At 41.9% G+C, this 19,904-nt stretch overlaps 1 protein-coding gene across 2 annotated transcripts in view; it reads left to right on the top strand.

Moving 5' to 3' along the window:
- Positions 1-525: 525 nt before the first annotated feature.
- Positions 526-19,904, top strand: part of tmem19 (transmembrane protein 19) — a 58,302-nt gene continuing 38,923 nt past the window's right edge. For both annotated transcript variants that reach the window (XM_060902786.1, XM_060902785.1), the window contains exon 1: positions 526-688. The gene's annotated coding sequence lies outside the window, so the exon portion shown is untranslated. The remainder of the gene's footprint in view (positions 689-19,904) is intronic.

Here is a 19,904-nt window from a genome sequence, read left to right as displayed (position 1 = left end):
CTTCCATACAAGTATCACATCCCTCACAAAGCCAAGGAAATACACTGGAAAATACTGAATAATATTTATTTCTGTCTATAAACTCTTGAAATGATATAGATGTGAATGATTTGTGTGTTTTCAGTCAGACCAGGAGTGAAACTATCTATCTATCTATCTATCTATCTATCTATCTATCTATCTATCTATCTATCTATCTATCTATCTGTCTATCTATCTATCTATCAGTCTGTCTGACTGAGTGACTGACTGAGTAATGTATTTGTTATTGTCTATCATAAGTTTTGTTCCTTTTTTAATTACTTTCATGTTATTATATTATTACCCATATTATTTGCAGTGCCATATTTTCCTGTATTATTATTATTATTATTATTATTATTGTCGTTGTTGTTGTTTTGTGATTTTGTAACTCAGAAATGTTCAGTGGAATAAAGAGAAGTGTTTTAGTTGTTTATTTTCTGCTCCTGGTTATGAAGCAGCTCTCAGTCAGTCCGGCAGGTGGCAGTAGAGCGCGACTGTAACTTGCAGGAGGAAAGCAGTAGAAGAAGAACAGTACGCTACATTAATAAATTAATGTGTGCTTTAATACTGCTGAGGTTTTTTGCGTTATACCTGTTTAATGAAAGTTTCTGGCTTTTAACATGGAACAGACAGCTCACCAACACCGCGGCTTCCTCTCCTGCAGGTACACTTCCGGTGAACTATGTTACAACTGCTTGTTACTGTCGACAAGCTAAGCACCTTAGCTTAGTGTCGTGCTTACAATTAAGAACAGAGGATATGACGATACAATATCGATATCGTGTATCGTCATCAATGACGTCATGATACGCTATATTTTTTTTTCTGGGAGTGTCATCGGTAGTATCAGTACCTCTGATGTAGCTCTTTAATCTTTAACCCTATCAAACCGGAAGTACAGCACAGTACAATTACAAATCCTATTCTAATAAATTAGGAATAAAACAACAGGGCTTTGCTGTTATAGGAAAATAATCAACGGTCGAAACAACAGAATTTGCGTTTAGGTGTTTATTTTTCACAGCAACCTGAATATATATGTGTTACGGTGTGAGTATTTCTCCAAACTGTGACTGGGTGTGCTGGAAGGAATGAATCATGATGGTGGTGCATGCAGTTATCGGAAAATAATCAACCATACTACATTAGCTGCATTATCTCATCTCATTATCTCTAGCCGCTTTATCCTGTCCTACAGGGTCGCAGGCAAGCTGGAGCTCAGCTGACTACAGGCGAAAGGCGGGGTACACCCTGGACAAGTCGCCAGGTCATCACAGGGCTGGCACATAGACACAGACAACCATTCACACCTACGGTCAATTTAGAGTCACCAGTTAACCTAACCTGCATGTCTTTGGACTGTGGGGGAAACCGGAGCACCCGGAGGAAACCCACGCGGACACGGGGAGAACATGCAAACTCCGCACAGAAAGGCCCTCGCGCCACGGGGCTCGAACCCGGACCTTCTTGCTGTGAGGCGACAGCGCTAACCACTACACCACCGTGCCGCCCTTAGCTGCATTAATTAAGTTAATTACTTTCCAATAACAGGACAATCCCGAAGTGTTTCCTTTCTTCTATACCACACTAGTTCACCAACATTTGTAAACATTTATTAAAATAAAAAAGAAACATCGTACTTTTATCCATTTATCGTTATATTTAACATTATGGAATGTCCACAAGAAAAATGAGTTCCTGTTCACACTATAACGGCTGCAAACAGTTCCCTCACTATTCTATCTTTTGTTCTCTATGGAAGTTACTGAAGATCCTGATCCTTCGTTCTAGTTTAAGCGTCAGTCAAATGAGCAAATGTCAAAGAAGGACAGGATCGAGGTCTGTGTTTAACAATGCCATGGTTTAAATCAGCCACGTTATCATGCTCTTTTCTCAGAGGGTGTGTGTTAGAAATAAAAGAAAATACAGTATGAGGTGAATTTAAAACTTTAATCTTTTTTTTTTGGCTAAATACTTTTATTAGCTCAGTGAGTTGCATTGCAGGATGTTCATTTCTTTAGGGAATTCAGGTTTTGTTTAAAGAGCAAGGGAAATAAACTGTGCAGTCTGCGTTTGTACAGTAACAGACAGTGGGGCAAAAAAGTATTTAGTCAGCCACCAAGTGTGCAAGTTCTCCCACTTAAAAAGATGAGGCAGGCCTGTAATTTTCATCATAGGTATACCTCAACTATGAGAGACAGAATGGGGGGAAAGAATCCAGGAAATCACATTGTAGGATTTTTAATGAATTAATTGGTAAATTCCTCGGTAAAATAAGTATTTGGTCACCTACAAACAAGCAAGATTTCTGGCTCTCACAGACCTGTAACAACTTCTTTAAGAGGCTCCTCTGTCCTCCACTCGTTACCTGTATTAATGGCACCTGTTTGAACTTGTTATCAGTATAAAAGACACCTGTCCACAACCTCAAACGGTCACACTCCAAACTCTACTATGGCCAAGACCAAAGAGCTGTCAAAGGACACCAGAAACAAAATTGTAGACCTGCACCAGGCTGGGAAGACTGAATCTGCAATAGGTAAGCAGCTTGGTGTGAAGAAATCAACTGTGGGAGCAATTATTAGAAAATGGAAGACATACAAGACCACTGATAATCTCCCTCGATCTGGGGCTCCACGCAAGATCTTACCCCGTGGGGTCAAAATGATCACAAGAACGGTGAGCAAAAATCCCAGAAGCACATGGGGGGACCTAGTGAATGACCTGCAGAGAGCTGGGACCAAAGTAACAAAGGCTACCATCAGTAACACACTACGCTGCCAGGGACTCAAATCCTGCAGTGCCAGACGTGTCCCCTTGCTTAAGCCAGTATATGTCCAGGCCTGTCTGAAGTTTGCTAGAGAGCATTTGGATGATCCAGAAGAGGATTGGGAGAATGCCATATGGTCAGATGAAACCAAAATAGAACTTTTTGGTAAAAACTCAACTTGTCATGTTTGGAGGAGAAAGAATACTGAGTTGCATCCAAAGAACACCATACCTACTGTGAAGCATGGGGGTGGAATCATCATGCTTTGGGGCTGTTTTTCTGCAAAAGGACCAGGACGACTGATCCGTGTAAAGGAAAGAATAAATGGGGCCATGTATCGTGAGATTTTGAGTGAAAACCTCCTTCCATCAGCAAGGGCATTGAAGATGAAATGTGGCTGGGTCTTTCAGCATGACAATGATCCAAAACACACTGCCCGGGCAACAAAGGAGTGGCTTCGTAAGAAGCATTTCAAGGTCCTGGAGTGGCCTAGCCAGTCTCCAGATCTCAACCCCATAGAAAATCTTTGGAGGGAGTTGAAAGTCCGTGTTGCCCAGTGACAGCCCCAAAACATCACTGCTCTAGAGGAGATCTGCATGGAGGAATGGGCCAAAATACCAGCAACAGTGTGTGAAAACCTTGTGAAGACTTACAGAAAACATTTGACCTCTGTCATTGCCAACAAAGGGTATATAACAAAGTATTGAGATGAACTTTTGTTATTCACCAAATGCTTATTTTCCACCATAATTTGCAAATAAATTCTTTAAAAATCAGGCAATGTGATTTTCTGGATTTTTTTTTTCTCATTTTGTCTCTCATAGTTGAGGTATACCTATGATGAAAATTACAGGCCTCTCATCTTTTTAAGTGGGAGAACTTGCACAATTGGTGACTGACTAAATACTTTTTTGCCCCACTGTACATGGTGTCACTGTAACAGGAATGTTGTGAGGGCCACATATTCTGACCACCTCATAATGTGCAGCTGGAAATTCAGCTGTCACTTTTTTTTTTTTAAATAAGAACATTTAATGATTGTTATTTTTAAGATATCGCAAAGGAGATGGAGGTATTACTATTAATTCTGTGTGTTTCTTCAAATTGTTTGGAAAATATTGCTTAATCCATGTAGAGTTGTACTAATCACTGTTCCCCGTGTAAATGGAGTCTCTGCCCTGCTTTAAATTCAGACCTATTTGTTCAGGCTCCCAGAATAAGTCCAAGGTAGTTCGAACTCTGAAATAAAAATAAAATGCTGTAGACCAAAAATGGCTTTAAAAAATAATGAAATGAAATTTTTCAACATTGAAAAAAAATACTGTAAACAGCAGTAAGCCATAATAAATTAAACAAAGTCAATATTTGGTGTGAGACGACCCTTTGCTTTAAAAAAAATAGTAGTCTCAGGTACAATCAGTGCAGTTTTATAAGGAAATGAGCTATAGATTTTACTGAGCATCTTGCAGAACCAGCCACAGTTCTTCTGGACACTTTGACTGTCACGCTTGCTTCTTCAAGCTAGACGGCCTTTTGATTTCATAAAATAGGTGAAATTTAATTCCCTCTGAAATTTGGTCATTGTTATATATATTTATTTCTGCAATATCTAAAAAAAAAAAAAAACCCAGGCCATTCTGTGGCTGGGAAGTTATTTAATTTGAGGGGATTCCTGAGCAAATAATATGCATGAAATCTCTCGCTTTGCACAGTCAAGCAGACAGAGGAAGTCTGTGTGCGCAAGCGCAGGTTTACCTTTGTGCATTGACAGTTACATCATTCTGTCGCTAAACAAACAGCTGATCACACCGAGGTGCTCGCTGACCGCCAATATTTATTAGTTTGGGCCTGTGTTTTCTTTCCTTCGCAACATAACGTCTTTTCTTTTTGCTTTCCGTTACTGTAGCCGGGTGTTCACATTTCATTCACACGCTCACGTCTTCCATTTTTCTCTCCTCTTTCAAATTTGTATCCCACAATGCCTTGCATGAATGGGGAAAGCCCACTATGTGATGTATGACGTAGTATCTTGAATTGGGTCATGGTGAATCAGGAAAAAATAGCGAATTTAGGGCCACATGGCTGTAAATTCATTAATTGTTCTATTTAAAAAATAATAATAATAATAAAATTGGAAGTGTGATTTCGAATTCAGTAGTTTTCGATCCACTAAACAAAAGTATCAGGCAAAATTCTTATGACCTACACTTGAAAAATCTGAAAGGCAGGCTACCTTTAATTTTGCAGCAGAAGCCGGTAGCCTTCATTATGTTTTCTTTTTTAATCTGAAACTTGGTCTCTTGTGTAATATGCTGCTCAGATACAATTTTTTTTCTGTAACATTTAATTTTGTGCTGGAAAATGAACGTTTGGAACTTTTAAGATGTTTTTGTCCTGACTCGATAATGTAGTAGTCATAAAATAAAAATATATAACAAAGTTTGGATGAAACAAAATAGGGTGACTAAGACTTTTGCACAGCATGTACACACACACACACACACACACACACACACACACACATTGTGTGTATATTTAGGGCCCGAGCCCTATGGGCGAAGGCCCTATTGTTCTTGTAAGAGTTCACTATTATTAGGGCCCGAGCCCTATGGGCGAAGGCCCTATTGTTCTTGTAAGAGTTCACTATTATTATTAGGGCCCGAGCCCTATAGGGCGAAGGCCCTATTGTTCTTGTAAGAGTTCACTATTATTATTCTTCTTTATTTTTCTCCGCTGTTGGGCCATTTTCGGGGCGCTTGCCATGGGCGAAAACGCGCGAAATTTGGCGCCACTTCCGAGAATTGCCACCGCTACTCAGAACCAAAAGCCCACACTTGGCCGGGGCTCAGGGCCTCTATAGCGCCCCCTAAGTCATTGTGATTTTGGCATCCCGCATTAAGGTGCCTGGTAGCCATATAGTTTGTAGTAGTGGCATGCCATTTGGTAGGCCTATGTATCTCACTAAGCCGGACAAAAATGTAATGCCAATGCATTAGCCACGCCCAACAGGAAGTGAGGTAATTTCACTTTTGTGTGAAATGCATGGCCACGAAGACGGCGCAACTCCTCCTAGACCGTTCATAGGAATGTCACCAAAATTGATACACATCATCTACAGACATGGCTGACAAAAGTTACTAAATACGTTTCACGTAGGATAAACCGTTGAGAAGTTATACGTCAATCAATTTTCACTTCAAAATTTTACATGCTAAAAAATTCATAACAAATCTTCTAATTGCTCCACACTGCTCATACTTCACACGCTAATCACTCATTGGGCTTCTGACATGTTACCCAATTTCTGTGATATTTCGCCACTGGGGGCGCTATTTTTGGGCAAAAAATCCAATCTTTCCTCAAATTTGGTCAAACTTCACGTCCACCCTCTTTCTACCTCCCATGTCATGTATACCACATTTTGGGAATTTTCGTCCATGGGGGGCGCTGTTTTTGGCCGACGCAATTTCTCCAAAACGGGTTTTTGGTAAATAATTCCATAATGCTTTTCCTTCACACCATTACCTTGTGATAGTGCGTTGCTGTTGTGGACACTTATTTTTCCATCTCATACTCACTCATGTACAGCATAGCGCCACCTACTGACATGGGAAAAACCAAAAAATTTATTCTTCAAAAATCTATATCTCATCTTCTGTTTACTCAACTGTCATCAAACTTCATACGCAAACTCTTCATAGCTCACCTGACATGTACGCCAAATTTTGTGCACTTTCCCCCCTGGGTGTGCTGGTTATGGCAGAAATGATATTGCAGCTTCTGATTTGTCAAACTTGGCAAGCAAACTCTTTACAAGACCCTTTTTGGGGCGCTTGCTATGGTCGACATCGCACGAAATTTGGCTCCTTTTTCTTAGACTCCCACCGCTACTGAGAACCAGAAGCCCAGATCCAGGCGGGCCTCAGGGCCTCTATAGCGCCCCCTAACTCATTGTGATTTTGGCCTCCCGCATTAAGGTGCCTGGTTGCCATGTAGTTTGTAGTAGTGGCATGCCATTTGGTACGCATATGTATCTCACTAAGCCGGACAAAAATGTAATGCCAATGCATTAGCCACGCCCAACAGGAAGTGAGGTAATTTCACTTTTGTGCGAAATGCATGGCCACGAAGACGGCGCAACTCCTCCTAGACCGTTCATAGGAATGTCACCAAAATTGATACACATCATCTACAGACACGGCTGACAAAAGTTCCTAAATACGTTTCACGTAGAATAAACCGTTCAGAAGTTATACGTCAATCAATTTTCAATGCAAAATTTTACATGCTTAAAAATTCATAACATCTTCAAATTGCTCAAAACTGCTCATACTTCACACGCAAATCACTCATTGGGCATCTGACATGTTACCCAATTTCTGTTATATTTCGCCACTGGGGGCGCTATTTTTGGGCAAAAAATCCAATCTTTCCTCAAATTTGGTCAAACTTCACGGCCATCCTCTTACTACCTCCCATGTCATGTACACCACATTTTGGGAATTTTCGTCCAGGGGGGGCGCTGTTTTTGGCCAACGCAATTGCTCCAAAACAGGTTTTTGGTAAATAATTCCATAATGCTTCTCCATCACACCACTACCTTGTGATAGTACGTTGCTGTTGTAGACACTTATTTTTCCAACTCATACTCGCTCATGTGCAGCATAGCGCCACCTACTGACATGGGAGAAACCAAAAAATTTATTCTTCAAAAATCAATATCTCATCTTCTATTTTCTCAATCTTGATCAAACTTGATAGGCACACTCTTAACAGGTCACCTGACATATGTGCCAAATTTTGTGAACTTTTGCCACTGGGGGCGCTGTTTTCAGGCAACAATTTATATCTCGGCTTCGGATTGGTCAAACTTGATCAAACTTTACAAAACAACTCTTCATAGGTCCCTTGACATGTATACCAAATTTGGTGAACTTTCACCACTGGGGGCGCTCATTGCGCTGTAGCAGTTGCAGGAGAGGTGTTTACAATCATGAGGCACCAGGAGTATGTTGTTTTGGTTGCCTTAAACACACGTGACTTGTGGACCACTGGGGGCGCTCATTGCGCTGTTGCAGTTGCAGGAGAGGTGTTTACAATCATGAGGCACCAGGAGTATGTTGTTTTGGTTGCCTTAAACACACGTGACTTGTGGACCACTGGGGGCGCTCATTGCGCTGTAGCAGTTGCAGGAGAGGTGTTTACAATCATGAGGCACCAGGAGTATGTTGTTTTGGTTGCCTTAAACACACATGACTTGTGGGGAATGGGTAGGCAGTCGGGAGCAAGTGTTGTAGCATTATATACAGACTAATAGATGTCTAACAGAAGACAATCCTATGTAGCTATAGCTTGGTGACTGATGAGGTAAATACATTAATTTGGTTGGGAAGCCATGGCATAAAATGTTCTGTCCATGACAACATCTCAGCGCACCGTGTACTCTGTGTCCAATTCTGTGCTTTGTCACCATTGTGGGAGTAATGTCTCCTGCCAAAGATGCTGTGGAAGGTATTTCGCGGGGACGCATGCCCCCGCCCCCCTTGGCCGCTGGCGCGAGGGCCCGTCGAGGCCGCTTGCGGCTTTAATTCTTCCGTCTTCTTCTTTATTTTTCTCCGCTGTTGGGCCATTTTCGGGGCACTTGCCATGGGCGAAAACGCACGAAATTTGGCACCAGTTCCGAGAATTGCCACCGCTACTCAGACCCAAAAGCCCAAACTTGGCCGGGGCTCAGGGCCTCTATAGCGCCCCCTAAGTCGTTGTGATTTTGGTCTCCCGCATTAAGGTGCCTGGTTGCCATGTAGTTTGTAGTACTGGCATGCCATTTGGTACGCATATGTATCTCACTAAGCCGGACAAAAATGTAATGCCAATGCATTAGCCACGCCCAACAGGAAGTGAGGTAATTTCACTTTTGTGCGAAATGCATGGCCACGAAGACGGCGCAACTCCTCCTAGACCGTTCATAGGTATGTCACCAAAATTGATACACATCATCTACAGACATGGCTGACAAAAGTTACTAAATACGTTTCACGTAGGATTAACCGTTCAGAAGTTATATGTCAATCAATTTTCAATGCAAAATTTTACATGCTTAAAAATTCATAACAAATCTTCTCATTGCTCAAAACTGCTCATACTTCACACGTTAATCAATCATTGGGCTTCTGACATGTTACCCAATTTCTGTGATATTTCGCCACTGGGGGCGCTATTTTTGGGCAAAAAATCCAATCTTTCCTCAAATTTGGTCAAACTTCACGGCCACCCTCTTCCTACCTCCCATGTCATGTATACCACATTTTGGGAATTTTCGTCCATGGGGGGCGCTGTTTTTGGCCGACGCAATTGCTCCAAAACGGGTTTTTGGTAAATAATTTCATAATGCTTTTCCTTCACACCACTGCCTTGTGATAGTGCGTTGCTGTTGTAGACACTTATTTCTCCAATTCATTATCGCTCATGTACAGCATAGCGCCACCTACTGACATGGGAAAAACCAAAAAATTTATTCTTCAAAAATCTATATCTCATCTTCTATTTACTCAATTGTCATCAAACTTCATACGCAAACTCTTCATAGCTCACCTGACATGTACGCCAAATTTTCTGCACTTTCGCCCCTGGGGGTGCTGGTTATGGCAGAAATGATATTGCAGCTTCTGATTTGTCAAACTTGGCAAGCAAACTCTTTACAAGACCCTTAGTGGGGCGCTTGCCATGGTCGACAACGCACGAAATTTGGCTCCTTTTTCTTAGACTGCCACCGCTACTGAGAACCAGAAGCCCAGATCCAGGCGGGCCTCAGGGCCTCTATAGCGCCCCCTGAGCACCGTACAGTGCGAGACCCTATTGTTGCCATGTTTCCAGTTCTGTGCTTTGTCGCCATTGTGGGAGTAATGTCTCTTGCCGAAGAAGCTGTGGAAGGTCTTTCGCGGGGACGCATGCCCCCGCCCCCCTTGGCCGCTGGCGCGAGGGCCCGTCGAGGCCGCTAGCGGCTTTAATTATTCTTCCGTCTTCTTCTTCTTCTTCTTCTTCTTCTTTATTTTTCTCCGCTGTTGGGCCATTTTCGGGGTGCTTGCCATGGGCGAAAACGCACGAAATTTGGCACCACTTCCGAGAATTGCCACCGCTACTCAGAACCAAAAGCCCAAACTTGGCCGGGGCTCAGGGCCTCTATAGCGCCCCCTAAGTCGTTGTGATTTTGGCCTCCCGCATTAAGGTGCCTGGTTGCCATATAGTTTGTAGTACTGGCATGCCATTTGGTACGCATATGTATCTCACTAAGCCGGACAAAAATGTAATGCCAATGCATTAGCCACGCCCAACAGGAAGTGAGGTAATTTCACTTTTGTGCGAAATGCATGGCCACGAAGACGGCGCAACTCCTCCTAGACCGTTCATAGGAATGTCACCAAAATTGATACACATCATCTACAGACATGGCTGACAAAAGTTACTAAATACGTTTCACGTAGGATAAACCGTTCAGAAGTTATACGTCAATCAATTTTCACTTCAAAATTTTACATGCTTAAAAATTCATAACAAATCTTCTAATTGCTCAAAACTGCTCATACTTCACACGCTAATCTCTCATTGGGCTTCTGACATGTTACCCAATTTCTGTGATATTTCGCCACTGGGGGCGCTATTTTTGGGCAAAAAATCCAATCTTTCCTCAAATTTGGTCAAACTTCACGGCCACCCTCTTACTACCTCCCATGTCATGTGTTCCACATTTTGGGAATTTTCGTCCATGGGGGGCGCTGTTTTTGGCCGACGCAGTTTCTCCAAAATGGGTTTTTGGTTAATAATTCCATAATGCTTTTCCTTCACACCACTACCTTGTGAAAGTACGTTGCTGTTGTAGACACTTATTTTTCCAACTCATAATCGCTCATGTACAGCATAGCGCCACCTACTGACATGGGAAAAACCAAAAATTTTATTCTTCAAAAATCTATATCTCATCTTCTATTTACTCAATTTTCATCACACTTCATATGCAAACTCTTCATAGCTCCCCTGACATATACGCCAAATTTTGTGCACTTTCGCCCCTGGGGGTGCTGGTTATGGCAGAAATGATATTGCAGCTTCTGATTTGTCAACCTTGGCAAGCAAACTCTTTACAAGACCCTTATTGGGGCGCTTGCCATGGTCGACAACGCTCGAAATTTGGCTCCTTTTTCTTAGACTGCCACCGCTACTGAGAACCAGAAGCCCAGATCCAGGCGGGCCTCAGGGCCTCTATAGCGCCCCCTAACGTGTTGTGATTTTTGCCTCTCGCATTAAGGTGCCTGGTTGCCATGTAGTTTGTAGTACTGGCATGCCCTTTGGTACGCATATGTATCTCACCAAGCCGGACAAAAATGTAATGCCAATGCATTAGCCACGCCCTACAGGACGTGAGGTGATTACACTTTTGTGCGAAATGCATGGCCACGAAGACGGCGCAACTCCTCCTAGACCGTTCATAGGAATGTCACCAAAATTGATACACATCATCTACAGACATGGCTGACAAAAGTTGCTAAATACGTTTCACGTAGCGTTAACTGTTCAGAAGTTATACGTCAATCATTTTTCAATGCAGAATTTTACATGCTTAAAAATTCATAACAAATCTTCTAATTGCTCAACACTGCTCATACTTCACACGCAAATCACTCATTGGGCTTCTGACATGTGACCCAATTTCTGTGATGTTTCGCCACTGGGGGCGCTATTTTTTGGGCAAAAAATCCAATCTTTCCTCAAATTTGGTCAAACTTCACGGCCACTCTCTTACTACCTCCCATGTCATGTATCCCACATTTTGGGAATTTTCGTCCATGGGGGGCGCTGTTTTTGGCCCACGCAATTGCTCCACAACGGGTTTTTGGTAAGTAATTCCATAATGCTTTTCCTTCACACCACTACCTTGTGATTGTACGTTGCTGTTGTAGACACTTATTTTCCCAACTCATACTCGCTCATGTACAGCATAGCGCCACCTACTGACATGGGAAAAACCAAAAAATGTATTCTTCAAAAATCTATATCTCATCTTCTATTTTCTCAATTGTCATCAAACTTCATACGCAAACTCTTCATAGCTCACCTGACATATACGCCAAATTTTGTGCACTTTCGCCCCTGGGGGTGCTGATTATGGCAAAAATGATATTGCAGCTTCTGATTTGTCAAACTTGGCAAGCAAACTCTTTTCAAGACCCTTTTTGAGGCGCTTGCCATGGTCGACAACGCACGAAGTGCGAGACCCTATTGTTGCCCTGTGTCCAATTCTGTGCTTTGTCGCCATTGTGGGAGTAATGTCTCCTGCCGCAGAAGCTGTGGAAGGTTTTTCGCGGGGACGCATGCCCCCGCCCCCCTTGGCCGCTGGCGCGAGGGCCCGTCGAGGCCGCTTGCGGCTTTAATTTTACTTTATTATTATTATTATTATTATTATTATTTCAGTGTAGCATAGCCGTGACATTACGATGACATTCTTACATTGGCTGTGATAGTCGACACTATTAACAAACAAAGGGACAGGACTAATAATAATAATAATGACAACAACAAGTAAAACAAACATAGAAAAAAAATCTAATTTACATTACATTTGGGGGGGGTGTTAGTGACCATAAAGTATGCGATTTCTGTTCCATTGAGGTTATCATTGCTGCTTCACATACTGAGAGGTATCCATCCACAGAAGGTGATGGATCACCTCTCCTTGCTCTACTGGGAGGCAGGTAGTGTAATATGTGCCTTAGCATAGTCCAAGAAAGGTCCCCATATTTTAGTGTAATTCTTTGCTGATCCCTTCATAGAGTGCCTAATCTTTTCAAGTTTAGGAAAGTAAAGGGCATCTTTAATCCAGTGTGTAAATGTTGGGGGTTTGTAGTTGTTCCATTTTAATAAAATTAGTCATCTAGCAATAAGAGTGAGAAGGGCAATACTATCAGATTGTGCCTTAGTTAAATTATTTGAATCAGGTGTAATGCCAAATAACCCAGTTTTAGGGCATGAATGAAACTGATTGTCCCAGTAAGCCAGATATAGTATTTAAGATAGATGTCCAATAGCGGTCCAGCTTTGCTTTGGGCAAGACCAGAACATGTGGGTATGTGATGCCAGGTTAGACTTACATCTATCACAGAGTGAATCTACATCAGAAATTCGCTTGGATAATCTGAGTTTAGTCCAGTGTGTGTGGTGTATGATCTTGAATTGTAATAGTTCATGTCTCGCACAAATTGAAGAGCTATGTACTCTACCTAATCCCACCTCCCAAGATTCTTCAGAGATAGATTTTCCAAGTTCCCCCTCCCATTGAGAGTTTATGTCAGGAAGCATCTCATCTCATTATCTGTAGCCGCTTTATCCTTCTACAGGGTCGCAGGCAAGCTGGAGCCTATCCCAGCTGACTACGGGTGAAAGGCGGGGTACACCCTGGACAAGTCACCAGGTCATCACAGGGCCGACACATAGACACAGACAACCATTCACTCACATTCACACCATCGGGAAGCATGAAATGTGAAAATGCCATCAGTTTACTATAAATGACTGATATAATGCCCTTAAATGATGGTGGTTTATCTAATATATGGTCAAAGAAGGTACATGGAGGTTGGTTTGGAAATATTGAGGAGATATTCCTAGCAAAGTCACGAATTTGAAGAAAGCAGAAGTCATTTTTAGGGATACTGAAGTTATCACACAAATGTTGAAAAGAGACGAAGGACCCACTGTTATAAAGATCATGGAATTGCTTAATGCCAGCAGTGCTCCATATAGAGAATGCTTTGTCCATTATAGATGGCTTGAAATAATGATGAGGATAGATAGAAAGAAGATTTAAATGAAAATGATTGCCATCCAAAGTGCTTTCTAATTTGAGTCCAAATTTTCAGGGAGGGTTTGACCAACAGGTTTGTTGTGTAAGCTGTATATGATGAGGAGAGAGGGGCGTAAACAAGGGCAGTCAGTGATGATACATGAATTAGATTCAACAGATTGTTGCCAAGAGAGTGCGTCTACACCAGGGTCTTCATATAGCCAGTGTAATATAGGGTGAATGTTACAGGCCCAGTAATAAGATTGAAAATGTGGAAGAGCCATGCCACCAGAGTTTTTGGGTTGTACTAGGAGACTTTTTCAGGCTCTGGCAAATTTACAATTCCAGGTAAATGATATATTCCATCCATCCTGTGAAAAAAAGACTTTGAAATAAAAACTGGGATACTTTGAAAAAGATAAGTGAATTTTGGGAGTACAGACATTTTAATTGAGTTGATTCGGCCTGCTACAGACAACAGAAGTAGGGCCCAGCGTTTCAGGAGCTGCTCAGTCTTTGTCCAAAGAGGGGGAAAGTTCTTTTTGAACTTGAATCATTTAATGTGAAATTCTGTAATTTCTAGACACACATAGTATAATATATATGTGTGTGTATATATATATATATATATATATATATATATATATATATATATATATATATATATATATATGTGTGTGTGTGTGTGTATGTATGTATGTGTTATTTGCCAACTGGGAGGTCCGTATCGTGAAATACCGTGACCGAGGTCAATATTCAAGGCCGAGGTCATGGTATTTCACCATATGGACCGACCTTAAGCTGGTAAATAAAATATTTATTTTTTTCTTTACCAAATTCTAACAGAAAACGAGAGCGCCCGAAAGGGAAAACCGAGTCGAGCCGCCGTTTTGAATCCTCATTCATGGCTGTAATGCAAATGACTTCCTCCTCGGTATACAAGTGCACTTCCATGGCAGGAAAAAAAACTACATTATGCTGCCTATGTAGTCCCCTATTTATACAAAATTGAGTCATTCAGGATTCAGCCATGTTTTTGCTCGGCGTTAGCAACAGTTACAGGTTTTTAGCTTTCTCCTGAAATGTTTTCTTTTATTTCTTCTTCATCAGGGTCGTAAAACTCGCTTTTGCTGTGAGGACTGTCGTTATCACTATCCATGATGTAAAATTAATGCTATTCTCCTGAGAAATGCGAAAATAAATGTTGACAAAAATTGCTACGATGTTTGTTGTTGTGAACGAGTGAGTCATCAGAGGTCCATAACTGGGGTCCATATCGTAGGATACGGACCTGCTCGCCAGCCAATCAGAGCGCAAGATTTGATGGAAACCAGACCGCGAAAAAAATAAATGTTATTTACCAGCTGGGAGGTCCGTATCATGAAATACTGTGACCGAGGTCTTGGAAGTACTGACCGAGGCCCTCTGGGGCGAGGTCAGTATTCAAGGCTGAGGTCACGGTATTTCACCATACGGACCGACCTTAAATAATATATTTTTTTCTTTACCAAATTCTAACAGAAAACAAGAGCGCCCGAAAGGGAAAACCGAGGCGAGACGCCATTTTGAATCCTCATTCACAGCTGTAATGCAAATGGCTTCCTCCTTGGTATACAAGTACACTTCCATGGCAGGGAAAAAAAACTACATTTTGCCGCCTATGTAGTCCCCTATTTATACAAAATTGAGTCATTCAGGATTCAGCCATGCTTTTGCTCAGCGTTAGCAACAGTAATAGGTTTTTAGCTTTCTCCTGAAATGTTTTATTTTATTTATTCTTCCTCAGGATAGTAAAACTCGCTTTCGCTATGAAGACTGTCGTTATCACTTTCCATGCTGTAAAATTAATGCTATTCTCCTGAGAAATGCTGGCAAAAATTTATAAGATTTTTGATAATTTTATATAAAAAAAGATAAATGTTGACAAAAAATGCTACTACGTTTGTTGTTGTTGTGAACAAGTGAGTCGCCAGAGGTCCATAACCGGGGTCTGTAACTGGGGTCCGTATCGTAGGATACGGACCTGCTCGCCAGCCAATCAGAGTGCAGGATTTGATTGAAACCGGACTGTGAAAAAAATAAAGAGATTTATGTCACGGCTTTGGTTCTCCATGTCCCGGATGTAGCTCGTATGAAAAATACGAGTGGCGTATTTCCCAGTAAAACACTCATGTCCATATAATATAATGTCATACAGTGCCCTCCACAGTTACAGGCCCCCTTATAAAAGGGTGAGAAAAAAAATTCACCTTTTGGTGAAGTTGCTTCATCTCACACTGAAAGAAATGAGAAAATCCAACCTTTAATTGAAATAAATGTATTCAGAGAAAAACAAATTCCTCATCAAGAAATAATTATTTTCAGCAAAACACGTGCCACTTTTATTGGCACACCTGGAAATGATAGTGAACACAATGTAACTGAAGCATGTTTCCCATTTAAATTGTACATTTTTGAGTTGATTGGAGTGCGTAGGAACTTTCAAGCTGTAATCCATGATTTCTTGATTAACAGGGGTACAAATATGAGGTGACACAGAGGCCAAATTCCCTTAGTCATCCATCAACGTGGGGAAAAATAAGAGCACACAAACCAAATGAGGGAGAAGAGTGTTGACCTTCATAAGGGAATGGTTATTTTTAAAAAAAAGCTACTCGCCTGAAAATGTCCATTTCTACTGTTGGGGCAATAATAAAAAAGTGGACGCCAACTGGAACTGTTACAGACTTGCTTGGAAGAGGACCCAAGTTTATTTTGCCCCTGTGTACAGTGATGAGGATAAGAGACTCAAAAAAAAATCCCAAGGATCTCTGAATTACAAGAAAAAGTAAAATCTTGGGGTTTCCAAATCTCCAAAACCACCATCAGACACCACCTCCATGCCAACAGGTTATCTGGAAGGTCTGAGAGAAAAAAAACCTTTTCTGTCAGTTAACCACAAACATAAACACCTGAAGTTTGTGAAATGCTACTACAACTTTGAATGGAACATGGTTATGGTCTGATAGAACAAAAATTGAGCTTTTTTTGCAATAAACACTCAAGTCAAGTCAAGTTTATTTGTACAGCGCTTTTAACAATAAACATTGTCGCAAAGCAGCTTTACAGAATTTGAACGACTTAAAAGATGAGCTAATTTTATCCCTAATCTATCCCCAATGAGCAAGCCTGTGGCGACGGTGGCAAGGAAAAACTCCCTCAGACGACATGAGGAAGAAACCTCGAGAGGAACCAGACTCAAAAGGGAACCCATGCTCATTTGGGCAACAACAGACAAAAAGGTGGGTTTGGTGTAAAAAGAAGGATGGCTATAATGAAAAGAACACAATCCCTACTGTAAAACATGGAGTTTCTGTGATGTTTTGGGGCTGTTTATCCTCCAAAGACCCTGGAAACCTTGTTAGTGTACATGGTGTCATGGACTCCATGAAATACCAGGACATTTTAAATCAAAATCTGGCTCCTCTGCCAGGAAACTAAAACTGGGTCGTCACTGGATCTTCCAGCAGGACAATGATCCAAAGCATGTGTCCAAATCAACACAAAAGTGATGAGGATGGGTTCCCTTTTGAGTCTGGTTCCTCTCGAGGTTTCTTCCTCATGTCGTCTGAGGGAGTTTTTCCTTGCCACCGTCGCCACAGGCTTGCTCATTGGGGATAGATTAGGGACAAAATTAGCTCATGTTTTAAGTCGTTCAAATTCTGTAAAGCTGCTTTGCAACAATGTCTATTGTTAAAAGCGCTATACCATAGGTGGCCAACCCGCGGCTCGCGAGCCGCATGCGGCTCTTTGCCTGGTGTCATGCGGCTCTCACCTTCACGTCCAAGTTGGTGTTCGTTTGTGGTTTTATGTGCGTTTTCGCTTCACTGCAGTTAATTACGGTTATTTTATTAAAGGTGCTTCGCTTGGTTTCATTACGGCATTTTCACATCATGACAAATGCGCAGGTGCGTGAGATGATATGCTAAACTCCCCTACAAGTAGCAATTCTACTGCTGTGTGTATATGTGTGTACATTTGAGTATGTGAATGTGTGCTGATGTGAATTCAGATACACTACAGGCCAAAAGTTTGAACATACCTTCTCATTGAAGTAGTGGGTGACCGTTTGTGATGCTAACTGCGTGTGTGAGTATTGTACTATCCCTGCTGCTGAGGCTTGGGATACGCGCTGGGCGCGCAAGCCTGAGTAGTGGGTGAGTGCTCATTCAGTTTTGATGCCTTGAGTGAGAGTAGAGTATACTGTAAGTGTAAATAGTCATGAGAACACAGAACACATTGAATGAGAAGGTGTGTCCAAACTTTTGTCATGTAGTGTATATACAGTATGTATTTGTTCATTTGTTTTCCAGTTATCAATTTGTGTGTGTGCGCGTGTGTTCTTCTTTCAAAAATTTGAGCATTGTATTATATTTTATCTATATTTGCACTTGCACTGATCACTGTTCCCAGTGCCTATGGAGCTTGTACTGTTTGAGGAAATTAAATTAGCACTTTAATTTCTATTTTCCGACTGACTGTATTTATTTGAATACTTATTTATTTGAATGCAGGTCTTGTGCAGGTCATGCAATTGAGAATTCAAGCTGAATCAAAATGGCTTTTGCATTTTCGATGTTAAACAGGTAACTCCAAAATGCACTAGAATACAGGAAATTGCATCTAAGAAATCCAAAATTTTTCGGGGGAGGCCCCCCGGAACCCCCCCAATGGGGGGGAATCCCCACATGTAAACAATGTCTGCCTTTGTGCCCCACCTACAATTTTCTTCACCAGTCGCCACTCTTGAAAATGACTGGCCTGTGGTCTTGGTACTGCAGTAAATGTATCATCATGTTGGTGTGGGGCATTGGTTAAGTTGGAGTGTGACATCAATGTGGCTGTGTGTGTGTCCACGCGCGCAGAAGGAAGAGTAATTGTGTGCCCATGTTCATGTGCCGATGTGGCTCTTTGCCGTAACACGGTAAGAATTGTGGCTCTTGGGCTCCGACTGGTTGGCCACCCCTGCGCTATACAAATAAACTTGACTTGAAAAGTGGTTCACTGAACACAGAATCAAGCTTCTGCCCTGGCCATCTCAGTCCCCTGACCTGAACCCCAATGAAAACCTATGGGCAGAGCTGAAGAGAAGAGTGCACAAGAGAAGGCCAAGCCCCCTGGATGATCTGGAGAGATTGTGTAAAGAGGAATGGTCTCCGATGCCCTGTTCTGTATCTCCAACCTTATAAAATGTTATAGGAAAGACTCAGTGCTGGTTTACTGGCAAAGGGAGGTTTTACAAAGTATTAAATGCAGGGGTGCCAAGTTGAAAATAATTATTTCTTCATGAGGGATTTGTTTTTCTTTGAATAAATGTTTCAATTAAAGGTTGGATCCCCCCCCCCCCCCACACACACACACACACACACACACATTTCTTTCAGTGCGAGATGAAGCAACTTCCTGGTGGATTTTTTTTTATAAACCTTTTTATTATTAATATTTACAAGGGGTGCCAATAATTGTGGAGGGCACTGTACTCTATGTGGCCAAAAGTTTGTGGCCGCCTGACCAGCACATCCATATGTGCTTGTTGATGCACATATTCATTCCAGATTTAGTTCCCCTGTGTTTGCTGTTTTAATAAGCTCCACTCTTCTGGGAAGGCTTTCCACTAGATTTTGGGGCGTGGCTGTGGGGATTTGTGATCATTCAGCTACGAGAGCTTTAGAGAGGTACAGCACTGATGTTAGATGAGGAGGTCTGGGGTGCAGTCAGTGTTCCAATTCATCCCAAAGGTGTTCAGTGGGGTTGAGGTCAGGGCTCTGTGCAGCTCACTCGAGTTCATCTGCACCAAACTTGACACACCATGTCTTCATGGAGCTCACTTTGAGCACACAGGCATTGTGATGCTGGAACAGGTTTGGGCTCATTAGTTCCAGTGAAGGTAAATTGTAAAACTACAGCATACAGAGACATTCTATACAGTTGTGTGCTTCCAACTTGGTGCAACAGTTTGGAGAAGAACCACATATAGTGTGATGGTCAGGTGTCCACATACTTTTGGCCACATAGAGTATATTTGAACATGATGTAACAGTTGGACTCCTCATTAAAGCCCCACTTAAGCTGCTTCTGAAAAGGCACCATTTAAAGGTGTTGTGGTGTATTTCTGGTTTTAACAGGATGGAAGAAGAGGGATTAAGAGGGATGGAACACCACTTTCTCAGCTATTATTTCTGTGGGAGGGAGGGATGGAAGGCGGGAGGGAGGGAGAAAGGAACGTGGTCGAAATGA

The sequence above is a fragment of the Neoarius graeffei genome, chromosome 21 (genome assembly GCF_027579695.1).
Source record: "Neoarius graeffei isolate fNeoGra1 chromosome 21, fNeoGra1.pri, whole genome shotgun sequence".
Classification (NCBI taxonomy): Eukaryota; Metazoa; Chordata; class Actinopteri; order Siluriformes; family Ariidae; genus Neoarius; species Neoarius graeffei.
The sequence above is the reverse complement of the archived record's forward strand: the minus strand, read 5'-3'. Positions and strand labels throughout refer to the sequence as shown.